The sequence below is a fragment of the Aptenodytes patagonicus genome, chromosome Z (assembly GCF_965638725.1).
Source record: "Aptenodytes patagonicus chromosome Z, bAptPat1.pri.cur, whole genome shotgun sequence".
Lineage (NCBI taxonomy): Eukaryota > Metazoa > Chordata > Aves > Sphenisciformes > Spheniscidae > Aptenodytes > Aptenodytes patagonicus.
Genome location: NC_134982.1, coordinates 81,829,430 through 81,834,821, shown reverse-complemented (window position 1 = coordinate 81,834,821; position 5,392 = coordinate 81,829,430).

Genomic DNA, 5,392 nt, shown 5'->3' with positions numbered 1-5,392 from the left:
AGAGGGGGGAAAAGGAGGTGAAGGAAACGAAAATAATTGCTGCCGTGGCCAATCCTATTTCACTGGGTTACATGAGTGACATTTGCTCGCACAAGGGTGCCCTTGAGGACGTAAGCAGGATGTGGCAGGAGGGGGGCATCTAACAGTTGGGTGATAGCAACATCATCTTTCAAACACTTCTCAAGGGGAAAGAGTTCATGTCAGCAAATGGTTGGCCAGATGCTTAACTGCAACGAGATGCACCTCCGCTGCTTCATCCCCAAGGGCCCATTTAGTAACAGCCAAAAGAGAAAGGTCAAGAGCAGCTTCTGTGCTGGATTGCCCTGCCTGCCTGAACAACTCCTGAGAGACATGGAGAGCAGGATAAATCCACCCACGCACATCCCAGATGGAAACAGGTCAGAGCAGGGAACGGGACCCAGAATGAGCTGAGATCACAGTGGGCATTCCCCGTCCACCCGTACTTTTTAATTCATGACATTAGTTCTTGACTCTTTGTAAGGCAGAGGCATCCAGAAATGTGAAGTGTAAAAGGAGGATATCTGAAGCCTCCCATTTAGAATTACTATAGCTACATGGTAGTAAAGTACTGGAAGAAATAACATGCGATGGCTCGGAAAGCAAAAAAGAATAATCAATTTCATTCACTTAGCTCTGCTCCCACCGAAGCTGAACATTTATCAAGGCTGACAGGGGAACACAGAGGCCAGTACTGTGCAGCTTTTAAAAATCCAAGACTTTAAAATGCTTTTTCCTTTGTACATTTAATATTCCTTGAATTATACATAGCAATTTCCTAAACCCAAATCTCAGATTTTTTAAACGTTACAAAACATAGATCTCTCTCCCCCAAATGTCATGACTTGTTTGGATTAATGACAGCCATGCACGCCCACCATAATTAAAAACAAAACAACCACTCCAGATCAATGCATCTGGACTACCAAGTATTTGAAACACCCCCTCTTTACCACACCTGCTTTTTATCAACCCAACACTATGTTTCTGGCATTGATAGAAAAAAAAAATCCAGCTGAGGATCTCTCGAGGTAACATGAGTACAGAAATATGAGCACAACAAATCCGCCCCTGTGCAGGAACTGGCAAAGAAAACAGAAACCAGCTTTTCCTTTTGCACTCAGCAAGAGCTCCTTTGTGGCTGTGTCACATCTTTTGCTCCAGCTGTAAGCCCCCCAGCCTGCGTTTAATGCAGAGGTTCGTGTACTAACACTTCTTCTGTGGTGGCTGTCATCTCTTCGTCAGCAACGCAGCCCCCACACTCCAGTTCAGCAGCTCACAACTGAGGTGTGTACCTCATTTTAAATTTCTGACTAAAGGCAGCCTTTTTCATAAAGCCCTTGAACAGACAAAGGCCTTCACCTCTAAGTAGGTGATACCATGAACTGAAGTGCCTTGCTGGCCTACGCAAGTGTTTAAGTTATTTGCCAGCTCAGAGCCTGGAAGAACAGAAGATGCAAAGGAAACTCAGCCTGCTAGCTAACATCGCAAACACCTGGCAAAGTGTTAGCAAGTTCCCTTACGATTTCTGAAGAATACATCATTAATACTTAAAAAATAGCTTGGTCTTACTGCTGTTCTTTGATCTATTTTGTGAGGAACCCAGCTGCAGAAACAGTTGGGATGCTAAGAACCATCCATAAATAATGCCCTATTTTCATCCTTATCTAACCTAAATATTTATGTGAAATCTCCCAGTTAAAATGCTGTCTTGGTTTCATTGCTTGTGCTGGGGAGGTAGCAGTAGCTGAGTGTTAATTCAATTGCTATTCATATTAATGCCATCTGTCCCTGCACAGAGAGTTCAGCTGAAATTCAGCAATAATTTGTGCCCCATTGGAGTTTGTTGTGGAAGCTGCTGAACAGAGAAGTTACCTATACTGACCAGACAAAGGTAATCTTGTTTTATGGGAAGACCTTTCTGATTAGCACATTTCTTTCAAAGAAAATGTCTACAAAGTCAAATTTCCGTATGTGGGAAATGATTTATTAGTCATCAAAGGAATCAGGACAGAAATTACAAGCCTAGTTATTCTTACTTAGTATATGTATCAAATCAGGAATTAGAGGATGCCATGTTTGTTCTGAAGAGCTTGCAGGGACACTAATCACTAGCTTTCCTGCTGTTGGAGTCAGAGCTCTGCTATTGTACAGCTGCAAAGAGCCACTACACACAAAACCCTTATAAGCTCACAGTCGGCTTGCCCCCCGTGCAATGGCAATCACTGGTTTTCAAGTTCGATGGGTCTTTATTTCTTGAGATTCCTAAAGACAGACTTAGAATAATGCAGTGAAGTATACCCTCTTGGGAATAAATATAATTGTTTACCAAATGGTTACCAGACCTCTTACTGAGATTTCCCCGTGACTGTGGATGTTCAGTATCCATTTACATAGAGTATATGCAATCACTGAGATCTCAAACTGGGAAAACATTCCGTTTTGAGGTGGCATTCAACCACTTACATCCCACTGAAGTTAGTGGAATGTAAGCAAGTACTTGTTGCTAAGCATGGGCACAAATTCACCATGACCAAGTGCATAAGTAGGCACAGAACAGTCCTCCTACAGTTATGATTACTCCAAAGAAAGGCACTTTAAGGTGCTAATACATGTCTACTAAATAAAGAGCTCAACTAGGTCCAACCAACCTGTTAAAAATAACCCCAGTTATTTTAAGTCATTGAAGTTGCTCTTCACAGGACATCCACCACATACTATAGAAAAGGTTCTCTATAATTAGCAGTATATTTTCTGGCCAACGGGAGGAGAAAAGGTTTTCCTAAAAATTGAGTTGACCCTTTGGAAAAGCAGGAATATCCAAAATCCTTACAACAGAACCATGTGGCCTTCAGCGCAATTGCCTAAAAAACAGTCACACTATTTTTGCCAGCTGTGTTGCAGACTGCATTGCACAGTATCACAATGCATATGTCTTTAATTAGAGCGGCAAGGCTGAAGGTAGGAATTGTCTAGTGTAGATTATGTGTGTGAAAGGGGCAACAATTCTGTTTCACACAATTTCAGCCCTTTGAAAAGTTGCTGTTGCGTGACATTTTGGTGAAGATTTTGTCTCATTTAAAAAATGAAAGGAGTATTTGTATCTAACTGAAATGCTATTTTCTCTCAAGGGTATATGTTGAGAACAAGATTACAAACAAACACTGCTGCTTTACAAGAGGAGACTGACATCCTCTGCGCTCTGACCCAGCGGAGGATATTCATTCTGTTCTTCCGCTGCTGCCGCAGGGCCAGCAACTGCTGGTGATGGAGGCTCACAATCCAGCAGGCCGTTGCTTTCTCCTCAAAACACACCTCAGTGAAATTAATCAGTTCTGAGATTGTGATTGTCAGAGAATTCAAAAGAGTAATGACTAGAGAAACACAGCCAACAAACATATTCAGATGTGTTGAATTCTGGACACCTTCCCTCTTTCTACCATGCTGATCCAGCATTTTTTTGTCATGGAAACTCCAGCAGGCATGGTTAGAGAAGGAAAAAGGTGCTTTTTTTCAGATGGCTCTCCCACTGGAGATGAAATTTTAATAGTAAATGAAATGGAATAAATAAAATATTTAGATTTAGAGCAGCATAGAAAGCATTGATAGGACTTTGTGTCTTCTCTGCCTGGAAAAGTTACTGCTTTTGATTTATGTGAAACATATCTAGGATCTAAACATGATTTATACATATTGTCCCCAATCTGTATAAATGAAGAGCTTCCAGCAAGAGTAGCGGGAGAGAACATAAGCCTTTACTAGTAACTATTGCTCTGTTTCTGACCCATCCATCTAGGCATGTGCACACCATGAGCATTAGTAGGATAGGGTGTTGTCTGGTTCAAAGAGGTTTCACAGTGGAGTTGCTACCTCGAGGAAAACAAATTTTAAATGGCTTCTGCTACTACACTTACCAACCCACATGTGCAGGGTTGGCTCCAGCAGTCAGGGAATTGGAATGAACACCAGTGATTGTTTCAGTCCTGTTTGAAACCGGAAATTTCAAGCAAAAATCTTTTCTTCTCAGATTTTACTTCTTCTAGGCTATACACCAGTAGGGCCAGAACATTCGAATATAGCTTTCAAGGCATAGTTCAGTGTTCACAATTCTCATTCATTATCTTTGCGCAATCAGTCGAGACCAATTTCAGTTTTTTCTTTACAGAGCTGAGGATTTTGAACAGCCTGTAGCAGCTAGCTTCCCCCTCTTTCTTCATTGTCAAGATTAAAAAGGGTTGTGTGCTGTCAGATTTCCTCAGAGATTTGATCATTTCAGTGAGTCTATCATTTTACAGAGTATTTAGTTGTTTTCTTGCAACATACTAAAAAGTAGAAAACAGCTGCCCCCCTGCTAAATACTTCTTAAACAATAATCCATGATTTTACTGTGCCTGGTAAGATCATGGAGCAGATCGTCCCGGAAAACATGTCAAAACATATAGAAGAGCTGAGGAGAGATAGCCAACATGGCAAATAGTGGCTGACTAATCTAGCGGTCTTCTACGATGGAGTGACTGTATCAGCAGACAAGGGAAGAGCAACTGAAGTCGTCTATCTGGACCTCTGTAAGGCCTTTGACACGGTTCCCCACAACATCCTTCTCTCTAAATTGAAGAGATATGGATTTAATGGTTGAACTGTTCGATGAATAAGGAACTGGCTGGCTGGTGGCGCCTGAAGAGTTCCAGTCAATGGCTCAATGTCCAAGTGGAAACCAGTAACCAGTGGTGTCCCTCAAGGGTCCATACTGGGACCAGTACTATTTAATATCTTCATTAATGACATAGACAGTGGGATCGAGTGCACCCTCAGCAAGTTTGCAGCTGACACCAAGCTGAGTGGTGCAGTTCATTCACTAGAGGGAAGGGATGCCATCCAGAGGGACCTGGACAGGCTGGAGGAGTGGGCCTGTGCAAACCCCATGAAGTTCAGCAAGTCCAAGCGCAAGATCCTGCACCTGGGTTGGGGCAATCCCCGATATCCGTACAGACTGGGGGATGAAGGGATTGAGAGCAGCCCTACAGAGAAGGGCTTTGGGATACTGGTGGAGACAAAATTGGACATGAGCCAGCAATGTGCGCTCGCAGCCCAGAAGGCCAATCGTATCCTGGGTTGCATCACAAGAAGCGTGGCCAGCAGGTCAAGGGAGGGGATTCTGCCCCTCTACTCTCCTCTCATGAGACCCCACCTGGAGTACTACGTCCAGCTCTGGGGTCTCCAGCACAAGAAAGACACGGACCTGTTGGAGCGGGTCCAGAGGAGGGCCGGAAAAATGATCAGAGGGCTGGAACACCTCTCCTATGAGGAAAGGCTGAGAGAGTTGGGGTTGTTCAGCCCGGAGAGCAGAAGGCTCTGGGGAGACCTTATTGCGGCC